Consider the following 18,882-nt stretch of genomic DNA (forward strand, 5'->3'; position numbering starts at 1 on the left):
TTAAACTAATTTAATTGTGTCTAACACATTAGTAGAGGAAAAAGAAGAAGACATTATTATTATTATTATTATTATTATTATTATTATTATTAATATTATTATTTTGCCCGCGATGGGTACCGATTCAGACGGTGAGGGCGACAGCTCCAAAAATAACACTCGAAACTCTAATAATTGCAAAATTTGCGAAGAGAAAGTCCGTTCTGGCAGTGGTATAAAGTGCAACAGACCCAAATGTTCGGTAGTTTTGCATTCAAAGTGCTTTGAAATGCTGGCAAAAGTAGTTTTTGTTGATCGTCAATCGTGGATGTGTAAAGAATGTGTCGGGAAGTGCAAGGACAATCCAAATACTGAATTAAAGTTACTGAAAATTTAAAATGAAGGTTTAATACGTGAAAAACAGCTTCTAGAAAAACTCCTTGCTGAAATGGAATACTCTAGTCAGCTTATGAAAGATAAAATCGAAGATTATCAAAATGTCATTGAAGGTTTAAATCGCGATACGATATCGAGTAAAAACTCGCCTTCATGTTCTTATAGCAGCGCGTTGAAAAAATCTAAATCTAACCATTCTTCAGCTGATGTGCTTATATTAAAATCGTCTGATCAAAATAAAAATAGTGCTCAAATCGAGAAAGATATTAAAAATATGTGTAACGAATCCGATTTAAAAATAAATGTAAATGGTACAAAGCATATAAAAAGTGGTTTATTAATAAATTGTGAAAACAAAAAGTCCTTGAGCAAATTAAAGGACTTAGTTTCTTCGAAAGGCAACTCATCCTACACAGCTTCAGTACCTGGTAAATTTAACCCTCGTCTAAAAATTTATAATGTTCCTGCTGAAGATGCAACTCAACCTGGGCTTGTGGAAGATATTATCTCTAGAAATGATCTTAATGCTTCCATTGAGGATATTAAAGTAGTTGCCAAAATCAAAAACAAAAAAGATTATAACATTATTATTGAAGTTACACCGTTTCTCTTTAAAAATATTATCGAAAGGGGTTCGCTATATATCGGTTGGCATAAATCTAATATAGCTGAATGTTTCAACTTAATAAAATGCTACAAATGTTGCAAATACGGTCATACCAAGAACAAATGTACTTCACAAGTAGCTATCTGTCCCAAATGTAGCGGATCCCACGAAATGAAAGATTGTGAAACAGAAAGATTATGTTGTCCAAATTGTACATTCTCAAATTCTCGGTTTAAATTGCAATTAACTACTGATCATACAGCAAATGATTTATCTTGTCATACGTATCAACACAAATTGAATCTTGTAAAGCAAAAGACAAATTATTGTTAACTAATATTAAAATTTATAATTTTATTTTTTCTTCTCCTCTTATTTTATTCTCTTTTATGGATCACAACTTTAAAATTGCTCATGTGAATGCTCGATCTTTATTTACTGGCTTTGATGCTTTTAGAGATAGTATTCTAGAGAATGATTTTGATATAATGGGTGTGTCAGAAACTTGGTTGACAAGTCAGTTGCCGTCGCAAGCGGTTGACGTACCGGGTTTCAAATTATTAAGACAGGACCGTGTCGCTAGACGGGGTGGTGGTGTAGCTGCATATATTAGAGAAAATATTTCATCTAAAATAGTTGAAAATATAAAAAGTCCTACAGAAATTGAATGTTTATTAGTAGAAATTAAAACCACATTTTGTCATTTTCTTTTGGGGGTTATCTATCGCAGCCCCTCAACTAATATTGGTGTTCTCACGGAGTTTCTAGAAGAGTTATTACCTACTTTACTTCTAAAATATGAAAAATTAATTTTCTTAGGTGACTTAAATATTGACCATACTTTCGAAAACAATGTAATAGATATTTTTGGGTCTTACGATTTTACTCAAATTATTAGTGAACCGACACGTATCTCCAAAACTAGTCAAAAAATTCTAGATGTCATTTATACCAATTTTCCAGATAAGATTATTGCTTCTGGAACTTTAAATGCAGACATTTTTTCCGATCACTGCATCATACACTGTACCTTAAAAGTAAAAGTCACTTTAAACTCCTTAACTTATGTTACCTACAGAGATTACAAATATTTTTTAAAATCCTGCTTCCTCCAAGATTTACAAAATTTAAACTGGGATGATATTTTTTATATAAATGATATTGACTCCAAGTTATACCTTTTTAATTACAATGTTATAAAATTGTTTGACAAACATGCTCCTCTGGTTACTAAAAAACTTACAAAAAAATTCTCACGCTGGTTAACAGAAAATATTAAGAAACTTATGAAAAAAAGAGATGTATCTTTAACCAAATTTAAACTAACTAAACTCGATGCTGATTGGGAAGCATATCGCCAACTTCGAAATTTTTGTGTCTCTGCAATTAAAAAAGAAAAAGCAGCCTTTCTAAACAAAATTAACAATAATAATAAAATGTTATGGAAAACATTAAATAAATTTGGTTTGAGATCTCGTGAGAACACCCATATTCCTTCACATTTAAACGATGTTAACAAAATCAATGATTATTTCTTATCTGTTTTTAATTCAAATCCTCCCCATGATCAAACACTTAATTATTACCTTCAAAGCACTTATAGTAAGGAACTTAAATTTTCACTTCAGCTACCTACCGTAAATGAAATCCATGATATAATTTTTGACCTTCAGTCAAACGCTACAGGTTTTGATGGAATAAATGCCAAGATGCTAAAGTTTTGCAGTCCATTTATTGATAAATATATAACTCACATTCTAAACTGTTGTTTAGAATCTGGTTACTATCCTGTTCATTGGAAAATTACTCTCGTAAAGCCGTTACCAAAAGTAAGCGAACCTCAAAATTATAGTGATCTCAGACCTATTAGTATTATTTCAACCTTATCGAAAATACTTGAAAAAGTAATTTTTAAACAACTTTATACTTTCGTCACTTCCCATAATATTCTTCCACCTTCACAATCTGGTTTTAGAAAAGGTTTTAGTACTAATACATCATTGACAAATATTTTAGACAATATAATTAGAAATTCGGATAATGGCTTAAATACAGCATTGATATCACTTGACTTTTCAAAAGCTTTTGACACCATAAATCATGCATTGCTATGTGCTAAACTAAAATTTTTAGGCTTTGATGCAAGTTGTTTAAGATTTTTTTTTCATTACTTAAATGGACATACCCAAATGGTTCAACTTAATAATTTATTATCATACCGCGGAGCAGTTACATCAGGTGTACCCCAAGGCTCTGTTTTAGGACCCTTATTGTATCTGTTATATACTTTTGACATAGCAAACTCTATTCAACATTCAACCATTCATGCATTTGCTGATGATACGCAATTAGAGTACTCTTTTAAGCGCAGCACAGTTGTTGAGGCAAATCGTTGTCTCAATTTTGATCTAGAAGGTATTCAGACTTATTCATTTACTCACAATCTGAAGCTTAATGATGAAAAGTGTTCCTTTATAGTTTTCGGACCTAAATTTGATGATAGTAATCTCGTATCGACTCTCAACATACATTGCGGAAAATCTAAATTAAAGCTTGTCAAAAGTGTAAAACTACTGGGGGTAGTCTTTGATCAAAACTTACGTTTTAAAAATCATGTCTCTCTCTTACTGAAAAAAAGTTATGTGTGTCTAAGACAACTTTATCAGAATTTTAATATAATAAATTTCAAATTAAGAAAAAAACTATGCGAAATGCTTGTTTTACCGATTATAAATTACTGTCTCACTGTTTTTTATCCTTGTCTTGACTCTAGTTATAAATACCGCTTACAAAAAATTCAAAATAACTGCTGTAGATTCATTTTCAAATTAAAAAAATATGATCATATTTCTGTTAAAATTAAACAAATAAATTGGTTAAAACTCGACCTTCATTTTCAATATCTGATGGCTGTCTTGGTTCACTCTACTCTGTCTACGTCAACACCTCCTTATCTAAAGAAAAAACTTGTACATCGCCGATCTCTGCACAGTGCTAATTTACGTCATGTTTCTCGCTTGTCCATGCCCTGTTTCCGTACAGCCTTGTTCCAGAGGTCTTTTAGTTATAATGCTGTTGTTATTTATAACAATATAGAAAATATTTTTAAATCAAAGCCAGTAAACTTCTTTAAAAAACAAATCAAATTTAAATTTCTGTTACTTTAATGATTATTCTTCTTTTGCTAATACTGTTTTTTCTCTTTTTCACAATCTTATTTTTTGTCTATATTAAGAATGTTTCTATTACTTTTATACCTGTTAATTTACATTTTAAGAATTTTTTCTTTTTTTTGTTATTTTCTCTTTGCCTATATTTGTATTTTTTGTTATGTAATTTAAACTTTTTGTTATATGCGAGGTTAAGTGGAGTAGCATTAGCTAGACTTCGCCTCCTCAGTTTTTACTTAAATAAAGGCATTTATTATTATTATTATTATTATTATTATTATTATTATTATTATTATTATTAAAAACCGATTATAACTTTTGTATAGTAAATGTTTTTATACCAGTTTTAAAATAAGTTATTAATTATAGACCATTTCTAGCCTAAAAACACAGATCACAGATGATCTCTTGCATAGAAATGAGAAAACGCTCAGATAACACAAAATAAGCATCATTTTTGCTTAGAAAAACTAAGCTTTAATTTAGAAAGAAATTCATTATTATAAGTATTATTATCATTATTATTATTATTATTATTATTATCATTATTATTATTATTATTATTAACTTTTGTATAGTAAATGTTTTTATACCAGTTTTAAAATGAGTTATTAATTTTATTCAATTTCTTGCCTAAAAACACAGATCACAGATGATCTCTTGCATAGAAATGAGAAAACGCTCATATAACACACAAAATAAGCTTCATCTTTGCTTAGAAAACTAAGCTTACTTTTATTACTATTATTATTTTCATTATTATTATTATTATTATTATTACTATTATTATTATTATTTTTATTATTATTATTATTATTATTATTATTATTATTATTATTATTGTTATTATTATTATTATTATTAAAAACTTATATTAAACAGACAGAAAACGTCGTATTCTGACACAAAAAAACGAATTACGTTATAGACTTGACGAGAACGGCGTATTTCGGACTCTTATAGGACTCTTATAGGGTCAAAAAGTATCAGTTTGGATTAAAACAAATTATTTTTGTTGACTCTCAGTCTAAATTGTTCATCAGTTCAAACAAAAACGGCTTATTTTAGACGATCTTTTGCTTTGAACAAAAAAACTTACATCGAACAGACTAAAAACGTATTAATCTGGCATAAAAGAGCAATTTATGTATCACTTTGGATAAAGGCAGCTAATCCTATTCGTTTCATTGCTTAAAATAGACAAAATTGTTAATAAATCTAACAAAAACGCTGTATTCTAGCACAAAATACTAATTACATTATAGTTTCGACGAGAATAGCTTATTTGGAATGATTCATGCTTCCAAACGAGTAAATTTTTATTAAACAGATGCCAAACATCATGTTTTGTCCTGTAAAGACATTTTATATTGCAGTTTGTATTAAAACAAAATATTTTCGTTGATTCTTTGTGAGAAGCAGCAAACCTAACATTAAAGAATCTGAAAACTTTGTATTCGGACACAAACCACCGAATTTTGTATCAGTTTAGACAAAAACCGTTGATTTTCGACAATATTTTGCTTTGAACAAGAAAACTTATATCAAACTGACTAAAAACGTCTTATTTTAGCACAAAACAAAAGATTTGCGTTATAGTCTTAACGAGAGCTGTTAATTTGAAACGGTTCTATGCTTTGAAACGAGTAAACTTTCACTGTACAGAGGAAAAACATCTTATTTCGCCTTTTAAAAACGATTCATGCCACAGTTTGGATAAAAACCAATTATTTTCGTTAATTCATTGTTACAAACATAAACCTTACATCAAAGTAACTGAAAACCCCTTATTCAGGCACAGAAATTCGAATTACGTTTCAGTCTGGACAAAAACTGCTTACTTTAGACGATCCTTTGTTTTGAATACAAAAACTTACATTAAAAAGATTAAAAACGTCTTATTCTGGCTGAAAACTGCAAATTATATATTACTCTAGATAAAAGCAATTTATCCTGATTACTCCTTTACTTAGAATAGAGTAAACTTGTATAAAACTTAATGAAAACTTTAAATTTTGTCTCAAAGAAATAATTTACGTTATAGTTTTGACTAGCACTGTTTATTTCAAACGATTTTATGATTCGAAACTAATGAACTTTTATGGGGCAGATGCAAAACCACATATTACCATATAAAGCGTTGTTTTAAAGCAAATTATTACCTTTTGCAACAAGAAATTTCACGTCAAAGAAACTGAAAACTTCGTATCCATACATAAATATCGAATTACGTATCAGTTTAGGCAAATACAGCTTATTTTAAACGATTCCTTGCTATAAACAAGAAAAATTTTATCAAGCATATTGAAAACGTCTTATTCTCGAAAATAAGAGCAAATTATGTATCAGTTTTAACAAAAGCGGATTACTCTGTTTGATTCTATGCTTAGAGTAGAGTAAACTGCTATAAAACGTAATGAAAACTCTATATTCAAGCTCAAAAGAACAAATTACGTTATAGTTTGGACTAAAAAAAAATATTTCGGACGATTACATACTTCGAAGTAAGCAAACTTTAATTGAACAAGTGCAAAAGCTAATACTTTGCTTTAAAATAACAATTTATGTGGTAAAATGGTATTTTGCATCTGTCCTATAAAAGTTTACTCGTTTCGCTTCATTGAATCATTCGAAATAAATTATTTTGACACAACAACAACGAAAATAATTTTTTTTTGTTTAAACTGTAACATAAGTCGCTTTTATAAAACGAACTAAGACGTTTGGCTTCTGTTTAGTGAAAGTTTTCTCGTTTGGGGGCATAAAATCGTTTGAAATTAAGAGTTCTGGTCAAAACTATAACGTAAATTATTTCTTTGTATCACTTTAAAGATTTGCGTTATAGTCTTGACGAGAACTGTTAATTTCAAACGATTCTATGCTTTGAAACCAGTATACTTTCACTGAACAGAGGCAAAACGTCTAATTTCGCTTTTAAAAAACGATTTATGTCACAGAAAATCAAATTACGTTTCAGTCTAGACACAAATTGCTTATTTTAGACGATTCTTTCTTTTGAACACGAAAACTTACATTAAAAAGATTAAAAACGTCTTATTCTGGCTCAAAACTGCAAATTATGTATTACTTTGGATAAAAGTAGTTTATCCCGATTACTCCTTTGCTTAGAATAGAGCAAACTTGTATAAAACTTAATGAAAACTTTAAATTTCGTCTCAAGGAAATAATTTACGTTATAGTTTTGACCAGAACTGTTAATTTCAAACGATTTTAAGCCCCCAAACGAGAAAACGTTCACTAAACAGATGCCAAACGTCTTAGTTCGTTTAATAAAAACGACATGTTACAGTTTGAACAAAAAAATTATTTTCGTTGTTGTGTCAAAATAATTTATTTCGAATGATTCAATGGAGCGAAACGAGTAAACTTTTATAGGACAGATGCAAAATACCATATTACCACATAAATCGTTATTTTAAAGCAAAGTATTAGCTTTTGCACTTGTTCAATTAAAGTTTGCTTACTTCGAAGTATGTAGTCGTCCGAAATAATTTTTTTTTGTCAAAACTATAACGTAATTTGTTCTTTTGAGCTTGAATATAGAGTTTTCATTACGTTTTATAGTAGTTTACTCTACTCTAAGCATAGAATCAAACAGAGTAATCCGCTTTTGTTAAAACTGATACATAATTTGCTCTTATTTTCGAGAATAAGACATTTTCAATATGTTTGATAAAATTTTTCTTGTTTATAGCAAGGAATAGTTTAAAATAAGCTGTATTTGCCTAAACTGATACGTAATTCGATATTTGTGCACGGAGTTCATTAGTTTCGAATCATAAAATCGTTTGAAATAAACAGTGCTGGTCAAAACTATAACGTAAATTATTTCTTTGAGACGAAATTTAAAGTTTTCATTAAGTTTTATACAAGTTTACTCTATTCTAAGTAAAGGAGTAATCAGGATAAATTGCTTTTATCTAGAGTAATATATAATTTGCAGTTTTCAGCCAGAATAAGACGTTTTTAATCTTTTTAATGTAAGTTTTTGTATTCAAAACAAAGGATCGTCTAAAGTAAGCAGTTTTTGTCCAGACTGAAACGTAATTCCAATTTCTGTGCCTGAATAAAGGGTTTTCAGTTACTTTGATGTAAGGTTTCATGTTTGTAACAATGAATTAACGAAAATAATTGGTTTTTATCCAAACTGTGGCATGAATCGTTTTTAAAAGGCGAAATAAGATGTTTTTCCTCTGTACAGTGAAAGTTTACTCGTTTCAAAGCATAGAACCGTTTGAAATTAACAGCTCTCGTTAAGACTATAACGCAAATCTTTTGTTTTGTACTAAAATAAGACGTTTTTAGTCAGTTTGATATAAGTTTTCTTGTTCAAAGCAAAATATTGTCGAAAATCAACCGTTTTTGTCTAAACTGATACAAAATTCGGTGGTTTGTGTCCGAATACAAAGTTTTCAGATTCTTTAATGTTACGTTTGCTGCTTCTAACAAAGAATCAACGAAAATATTTTGTTTTAATACAAACTGCAATATAAAATGTCTTTATAGGACAAAACATGATGTTTGGCGTCTGTTTAATAAAAATTTACTCGTTTGGAAGCATAGAATCATTCCAAATAAGCTATTCTCGTCGAAACTATAATGTAATTAGTATTTTTTGCTAGAATACAGCGTTTTTGTTTGATTTATTAACAATTTTGTCTATTTTAAGCAATGAAACGAATAGGATTAGCTGCCTTTATCCAAAGTGATACATCAATTGCTCTTTTATGCCAGATTAATACGTTTTTAGTCTGTTCGATGTATGTTTTCATGTTCAAAGCAAAAGATCGTCTAAAATAAGCCGTTTTTGATTGAACTGATGAACAATTCAGACTGAGAGTCAACAAAAATAATTTGTTTTAATCCAAGCTGATACTTTTTGACCCTATAAGAGTCCTATAAGAGTCTGAGATACGCCGTTCTCGTCAAGTCTATAACGTAATTCGTTTTTTTGTGTCAGAATACGACGTTTTCTGTCTGTTTAATATAATTTTTTAATAATAATAATAATAATAATAACAATAATAATAATAATAATAATAATAATAATAATAATAATAGTAATAATAATAATAATAATAATAATAATAATAATAATAATAATAATAATAATAGTAATAAAAGTAAGCTTAGTTTTCTAAGCAAAAATGAAGCTTATTTTGTGTGTTATATGAGCGTTTTCTCATTTCAATGGAAGAAATCATCTGTGATCTGTATTTTTAGGCAAGAAATTGTCTAAAATTAATAACTCATTTTAAAACTGGTATAAAAACATTTACTATACAAAAGTTAATAATAATAATAATAATAATAATAATAATAATAATAATAATAATAATAATAATAATAAAAATAATAATAATAGTAATAAAAGTAAGCTTAGTTTTCTAAGCAAAAATGAAGCTTATTTTGTGTGTTATATGAGCGTTTTCTCATTTCTATGCAAGAGATCATCTGTGATCTGTGTTTTTAGGCAAGAAATTGAATAAAATTAATAATTAATAACTCATTTTAAAACTGGTATAAAAACATTTACTATACAAAAGTTAATAATAATAATAATAATAATAATAATAATAATAGTAATAATAACAATAATAATAGTAATAATAATAATAATAATAATAGTAATAAAAGAAACAATAATAATAATAATAATAATAATAATAATAATAATAATAATAATAATGATAATAATACTTATAATAATAAATTCCTTTGTAAATTAAAGCTTAGTTTTTCTAAGCAAAAATGATGCTTATTTTGTGTTATCTGAGCGTTTTCTCATTTCTATGCAAGAGACCATCTGTGATCTGTTTTTTTAGGCAAGAAATTGTCTAAAATTAATAACTCATTTTAAAACTGGTATAAAAACATTTACTATACAAAAGTTATAATCGGTTTTTAATAATAATAATATTAATAATAATAATAATAATAATAATAATAATAATAATAGTAATAATAATAATAATAAAAATAATAGTAATAATAATAATAATAATAGTAGTAATAAAAGTAAGCTCAGTTTTCTAAGCAAAAATGAAGCTTATTTTGTGTTATATGAGCTTTTCTCATTTCTATGCAAAAGATCATGTGTGATCTGTGTTTTTAGGCAATCTAAGCCATTTGATAGTTTTTAGGCAAAAAATTGGCTAAAATTAATAACTCATTTTAAAACTGGTATAAAAACATTTACTATACAAAAGTTAATAATAATAATAATAATAATAATAATAATAATAATAATAATAATAATAATAATAATAATAATAATAATAATACTAATAATAATAATAATAATAACAATAATAATAATAATAATAATAATAATAATAATAATAATAATAATAATAGTAATAGTAACAAAAGTAATAATAATAATACTTTTAATAAGGAAAAATGGAGCTTATTTTGTGTGTTACATGAGCGTTTTCTCATTTCTATGCAAAAGATCATGTGTGATCTGTGTTTTTAGGCAATCTAAGCCATTTAATAGTTTTTAATATTTAACAAAAATTTGCATTAAAATAAAATGTTTGAAAAACTGAAATTAAACTAAATTAATTGTGTCTAACACTTTAGTAGAGAAAAAAGGAGGAGACATAAAAGTCACTAAAGTCTTAGAGTTGTCTTTAGTCGTCATATTAATAACAATAAAATTTATAATAACAATACTTGTAGTACTAAATTTGCTTATATGCAAGCGCTTAATTAAGGTAACAGTTTTTTTGTTTTTTGCTTATATCTCGAAAACAGTTACTCCTATCAATTTTTACTTTTTCACTAAAATTAAGGTGATAAAATTTCCTACAAAATAGTTATTTGCATTTTTCATGTAGAACTAACCATAAGCGAGATATAAGTTTGAAAATAATTAATAATTAAAAAAAAGTGTTTTAACAGAAAATGTCTTGTGATTTATAAAATACACTTAATTTATTGGGTCCAATACTGTATTAGAAGAAAAAGGAGGTGACATAAAAGTCACTGAAGTCTTCAGAGTCGTTTTTAAATGCTGCATTTTTGTCTTCGTCTGAAACATTGAAAACTGAATTACATTTTTGTTCAGTAACAGTTACAGTTTTCTTATTGGTTTTTTGCTTATATCTCGAAAACAGTTACTCCTAGCAAATTTTATCTTTTTTCCAAAATTAAAGCTGATAAAATTTCCTACAAAATAGTTATTTGCATTTTTCTTGTAGGACCAACCATAAGCGAGTTATAGAGTTGGATATATATAATATTTAACAAAAATTTGCTTTAAAATAAAATGCTTGAAAAACTTGAATTAAACTAAATTAATTGTGTCTAACACTTTCGTAGAGGAAAAAGAAGAAGACATAAAAGTCACTAAAGGTTTCAAAGTTGTCTTTAATCGTCATATTAATAACAATAACATTAATAATAATAATACTAATAGTACTAAATTTGCTTATATGCAAACGCTTAATTAAGGTAACAGTGTTTTGGTTTCTTGCTCATATCTCGAAAACAGTTACTCCTATCAATTTTTATCTTTTTACTAAAATTCAAGCTGATAAAATTTCCTACAAAATAGTTATTTGCATTTTTTATGTAGGACTAACCATAAGCGAGATATAAGATTGAAAATAATTAAAATTTAAAAAAGAAGTGCTTTAACAGAAAATGTCTTGTGATTTAAAATACACTTAATTTATTAGGTCCAATACTTTATTAAAAAAAAAAGGGGTGACATATAAGTCACTGAAGTCTTCAGAGTCGATTTTAAATGTTGCATTTTCGTCTTCGTCTCAAACATTGAAAACTGAATTACATTTTTGTTCTGAAACGGTAACAGTTTTTACTTTGGTTTTTTGCTTATATCTCGAAAACAGTTACTCCTATCAATTTTTATCTTTCTTTCAAAATTAAAGCTGATAACATTTCCTACAAAATAGTTATTTGCATTTTTCTTGTAAGACCAACCATAAGCGAGTTATAAAGTTGGATATAAATAATATTTAACAAAAACTTGCTTAAAAATAAAATGTTTGAAATACTGAAATTAAACTAAATTAATTGTGCCTAACACTTTAGTAGAGAAAAAAGAAAAAGACATAAAAGTCACCAAAGTCTTCAGAATCGTTTTTAGTCGTCATATTAATAACAATAACATTAATAATAATAATACTAATAGTACTAAATCTGCTTATATGCAAGCGCTTTATTAAGGTAACAGTTTTTTGGTTTCTTGCTTATATCTCGAAAACAGTTACTCCTATAAATTTTTGTCTTTTTTTCAAAATTAAAGCTGATAAAATATTCTACAAAATAGTTATTTGCATTTTTCTTGTAGGACCAACCATAAGCGAGTTATAGAGTTGGATATAAATAATATTTAACAAAAATTTGCTTTAAAATAAAATGTTTGAAAAACGGAAATTAAACTAATTTAACTGTGTCTAACACTTTAGTAGAGAAAAAAGGAAAAGACATAAAAGTCACTAAAGGTTTCAGAGTTGTCTTTAGTTGTCATATTAATAACAATAACATTAATAATAATAATACTAATAGTACTAAATTTGCTTATATGCAAACGCTTAATTAAGGTAACAGTGTTTTGGTTTCTTGCTTATATCTCGAAAACAGTTACTCCTATCAATTTTTATCTTTTTAATAAAATTCAAGTTGATAAAATTTCCTACAAAATAGTTATTTGCATTTTTCATGTAGGACTAACCATAAGCGAGATATATGATTGAAAATAATTAATATTTAAAAAAGAAGTGCTTTAACAGAAAATGTCTTGTGATTTAAAATACACTTAATTTATTGGGTCCAATACTTTATTAGAAGAAAAAGGAAGTGACATAAAAGTCACTGAAGTCTTCAGAGTCGTTTTTAAATGCTGCAGTTTCGTCTTCGTCTCAAACATTGAAAACTGAATTACATTTTTGTTCAGTAACAGTCACAGTTTTCTTATTGGTTTTTTGCTTATATCTCGAAAACAGTTACTCCTATCAATTTTTATCTTTCTGTCAAAATTAAAGCTGATAAAATTTCCTACAAAATAGTTATTTGCATTTTTCTTGTAGGACCAACCATAAGCGAGTTATAGAGTTGGATATAAATAATATTTAACAAAAATTTGCTTTAAAATAAAATGTTTGAAAAACTGAAATTAAACTAATTTAATTGTGTCTAACACTTTAGTAGAGGAAAAAGAAGAAGACATAAAAGTCACTAAAGGTTTCAAAGTTGTCTTTAATCGTCATATTAATAACAATAACATTAATAATAATAATACTAATAGTACTAAATTTGCTTATATGCAAACGCTTAATTAAGGTAACAGTGTTTTGGTTTCTTGCTCATATCTCGAAAACAGTTACTCCTATCAATTTTTATCTTTTTACTAAAATTCAAGCTGATAAAATTTCCTACAAAGTAGTTATTTGCATTTTTTATGTAGGACTAACCATAAGCGAGATATAAGATTGAAAATAATTAATATTTAAAAAAGAAGTTCTTTAACAGAAAATGTCTTGTGATTTAAAATACACTTAATTTATTAGGTCCAATACTTTATTAAAAAAAAAAGGGGGTGACATATAAGTCACTGAATTCTTCAGAGTCGATTTTAAATGCTGCATTTTCGTCTTCGTCTCAAACATTGAAAACTGAATTACATTTTTGTTCTGAAACGGTAACAGTTTTTACTTTGGTTTTTTGCTTATATCTCGAAAACAGTTACTCCTATCAATTTTTATCTTTCTTTCAAAATTAAAGCTGATAACATTTCCTACAAAATAGTTATTTGCATTTTTCTTGTAAGACCAACCATAAGCGAGTTATAAAGTTGGATATAAATAATATTTAACAAAAACTTGCTTAAAAATAAAATGTTTGAAATACTGAAATTAAACTAAATTAATTGTGTCTAACACTTTAGTAGAGAAAAAAGAAAAAGACATAAAAGTCACCAAAGTCTTCAGAATCGTTTTTAGTCGTCATATTAATTACAATAACATTAATAATAATAATACTAATAGTACTAAATCTGCTTATATGCAAGCGCTTTATTAAGGTAACAGTTTTTTGGTTTCTTGCTTATATCTCGAAAACAGTTACTCCTATGAATTTTTGTCTTTCTTTCAAAATTAAAGCTGATAAAATATTCTACAAAATAGTTATTTGCATTTTTCTTGTAGGACCAACCATAAGCAAGTTATAGAGTTGGATATAAGTAATATTTAACAAAAATTTGCTTTAAAATAAAATGTTTGAAAAACGGAAATTAAACTAATTTAACTGTGTCTAACACTTTAGTAGAGAAAAAAGGAAAAGACATAAAAGTCACTAAAGGTTTCAGAGTTGTCTTTAGTTGTCATATTAATAACAATAACATTAATAATAATAATACTAATAGTACTAAATTTGCTTATATGCAAACGCTTAATTAAGGTAACAGTGTTTTGGTTTCTTGCTTATATCTCGAAAACAGTTACTCCTATCAATTTTTATCTTTTTACTAAAATTCAAGCTGATAAAATTTTCTACAAAATAGTTATTTGCATTTTTCATGTAGGACTAACCATAAGCGAGATATATGATTGAAAATAATTAATATTTAAAAAAAAAGTGCTTTAACAGAAAATGTCTTGTGATTTAAAATACACTTAATTTATTGGGTCCAATACTTTATTAGAAGAAAAAGGAAGTGACATAAAAGTCACTGAAATCTTCAGAGTCGTTTTTAAATGCTGCAGTTTCGTCTTCGTCTCAAACATTGAAAACCGAATTACATTTTTGTTCAGTAACAGTCACAGTTTTCATATTGGTTTTTTGCTTATATCTCGAAAACAGTTACTCCTATCAATTTTTATCTTTTTTTCAAAATTAAAGCTGATAAAATTTCCTACAAAATAGTTATTTGCATTTTTCTTGTAGGACCAACCATAAGCGAGTTATAGAGTTGGATATAAATAATATTTAACAAAAATTTGCTTTAAAATAAAATGTTTGAAAAACTGAAATTAAACTAATTTAATTGTGTCTAACACTTTAGTAGAGGAAAAAGAAAAAGACAAGAAAGACAAAAATTCATAGGAGTAACTGTTTTCGAGATATAAGCAAGAAACCAAAAAACTGTTACCTTAATAAAACGCTTGCATATAAGCAGATTTAGTACTACTAGTATTATTATTATTAATGTTATTGTTATTAATATGACGACTAAAAACGATTTTGAAGACTTTGGTGACTTTTATGTCTTTTTCTTTTTTCTCTACTAAAGTGTTAGACACAATTAATTTAGTTTAATTTCAGTATTTCAAACATTTTATTTTTAAGCAAGTTTTTGTTAAATATTATTTATATCCAACTTTATAACTCGCTTATGGTTGGTCCTACATAAAAAACGCAAATAATTATTTTGTAGGAAATTTTATCAGCTTGAATTTTAGTAAAAAGATAAAAGTTGATAGGAGTAACTGTTTTCGAGATATGAGCAAGAAACCAAAACACTGTTACCTTAATTAAGCATTTGCATATAAGCAAATTTAGTACTATTAGTATTATTATTATTAATGTTATTGTTATTAATATGACGATTAAAGACAACTTTGAAACCTTTGGTGACTTTTATGTCTTCTTCTTTTTCCTCTACTAAAGTGTTAGACACAATTAAATTAGTTTAATTTCAGTTTTTCAAACATTTTATTTTAAAGCAAATTTTTGTTAAATATTATTTATATCCAACTCTATAACTCGCTTATGGTTGGTCCTACAAGAAAAATGCAAATATTTATTTTGTAGGAAATTTTATCAGCTTTAATTTTGACAGAAAGATAAAAATTGATAGGAGTAACTGTTTTCGAGATATAAGCAAAAAACCAATAAGAAAACTGTGACTGTTACTGAACAAAAATGTAATTCAGTTTTCAATGTTTGAGACGAAGACGAAACTGCAGCATTTAAAAACGACTCTGAAGACTTCAGTGACTTTTATGTCACTTCCTTTTTCTTCTAATAAAGTATTGGACCCAATAAATTAAGTGTATTTTAAATCACAAGACATTTTCTGTTAAAGCACTTTTTTTTTAAATATTAATTATTTTCAATCATATATCTCGCTTATGGTTAGTCCTACATGAAAAATGCAAATAACTATTTTATAGGAAATTTTATCAGCTTGAATTTTAGTAAAAAGATAAAAATTGATAGGAGTAACTGTTTTCGAGATATAAGCAAGAAACCAAAACACTGTTACCTTAATTAAGCGTTTGCATATAAGCAAATTTAGTACTATTAGTATTATTATTATTAATGTTATTGTTATTAATATGACAACTAAAGACAACTCTGAAACCTTTAGTGACTTTTATGTCTTTTCCTTTTTCCTCTACTAAAGTGTTAGACACAATTAAATTAGTTTAATTTCAGTTTTTCAAACATTTTATTTTAAAGCAAATTTTTGTTAAAAATTATTTATATCCAACTCTATAACTCGCTTATGGTTGGTCCTACAAGAAAAATGCAAATAACTATTTTGTAGGAAATTTTATCAGCTTTAATTTTGAAAAAAAGACAAAAATTCATAGGAGTAACTGTTTTCGAGATATAAGCAAGAAACCAAAAAACTGTTACCTTAATAAAGCGCTTGCATATAAGCAGATTTAGTACTATTAGTATTATTATTATTAATGTTATTGTTATTAATATGACGACTAAAAACGATTCTGAAGATTTTGGTGACTTTTATGTCTTTTTCTTTTTTCTCTACTAAAGTGTTAGACACAATTAATTTAGTTTAATTTCAGTATTTCAAACATTTTATTTTTAAGCAAGTTTTTGTTAAATATTATTTATATCCAACTTAATAACTCGCTTATGGTTGGTCCCACAAGAAAAATGCTAATAATTATTTTGTAGGAAATGTTATCAGCTTTAATTTTGAAAGAAAGATAAAAATTGATAGGAGTAACTGTTTTCGAGATATGAGCAAGAAACCAAAACACTGTTACCTTAATTAAGCGTTTGCATATAAGCAAATTTAGTACTATTAGTATTATTATTATTAATGTTATTGTTATTAATATGACGATTAAAGACAACTTTGAAACCTTTAGTGACTTTTATGTCTTCTTCTTTTTCCTCTACTAAAGTGTTAGACACAATTAAATTAGTTTAATTTCAGTTTTTCAAACATTTTATTTTTAAGCAAATTTTTGTTAAATATTATTTATATCCAACTCTATAACTCGCTTATGGTTGGTCCTACAAGAAAAATGCATTTATTTATTTTGTAGGAAATTTTATCAGCTTTAATTTTGACAGAAAGATAAAAATTGATAGGAGTAACTGTTTTCGAGATATAAGCAAAAAACCAATAAGAAAACTGTGACTGTTACTGAACAAAAATGTAATTCAGTTTTCAATGTTTGAGACGAAGACGAAACTGCAGCATTTAAAAACGACTCTGAAGACTTTAGTGACTTTTATGTCACTTCCTTTTTCTTCTAATAAAGTATTGGACCCAATAAATTAAGTGTATTTTAAATCACAAGACATTTTCTGTTAAAGCACTTTTTTTTTAAATATTAATTATTTTCAATCATATATCTCGCTTATGGTTAGTCCTACATGAAAAATGCAAATAACTATTTTATAGGAAATTTTATCAGCTTGAATTCTAGTAAAAAGATAAAAATTGATAGGAGTAACTGTTTTCGAGATATAAGCAAGAAACCAAAACACTGTTACCTTAATTAAGCGTTTGCATATAAGCAAATTTAGTACTATTAGTATTATTATTATTAATGTTATTGTTATTAATATGACAACTAAAGACAACTCTGAAACCTTTAGTGACTTTTATGTCTTTTCCTTTTTCCTCTACTAAAGTGTTAGACACAATTAAATTAGTTTAATTTCAGTTTTTCAAACATTTTATTTTAAAGCAAATTTTTGTTAAAAATTACTTATATCCAACTCTATAACTCGCTTATGGTTGGTCCTACAAGAAAAATGCAAATAACTATTTTGTAGGAAATTTTATCAGCTTTAATTTTGAAAAAAAGACAAAAATTCATAGGAGTAACTGTTTTCGAGATATAAGCAAGAAACCAAAAAACTGTTACCTTAATAAAGCGCTTGCATATAAGCAGATTTAGTACTATTAGTATTATTATTATTAATGTTATTGTTATTAATATGACGACTAAAAACGATTCTGAAGACTTTGGTGACTTTTATGTCTTTTTCTTTTTTCTCTACTAAAGTGTTAGACACAATTAATTTAGTTTAATTTCAGTATTTCAAACATTTTATTTTTAAGCAAGTTTTTGTTAAATATTATTTATATCCAACTTTATAACTCGCTTATGGTTGGTCCCACAAGAAAAATGCAAATAACTATTTTGTAGGAAATGTTATCAGCTTTAATTTTGAAAGAAAGATAAAAATTGATAGGAGTAACTGTTTTCGAGATATGAGCAAGAAACCAAAACACTGTTACCTTAATTAAGCGTTTGCATATAAGCAAATTTAGTACTATTAGTATTATTATTATTAATGTTATTGTTATTAATATGACGACTAAAAACGATTTTGAAGACTTTGGTGACTTTTATGTCTTTTCCTTTTTCCTCTACTAAAGTGTTAGACACAATTAAATTAGTTTAATTTCAGTTTTTCAAACATTTTATTTTAAAGCAAATTTTTGTTAAATATTATTTATATCCA

This window comes from Tribolium castaneum, chromosome 10 (genome assembly GCF_031307605.1).
Source record: "Tribolium castaneum strain GA2 chromosome 10, icTriCast1.1, whole genome shotgun sequence".
NCBI lineage: Eukaryota > Metazoa > Arthropoda > Insecta > Coleoptera > Tenebrionidae > Tribolium > Tribolium castaneum.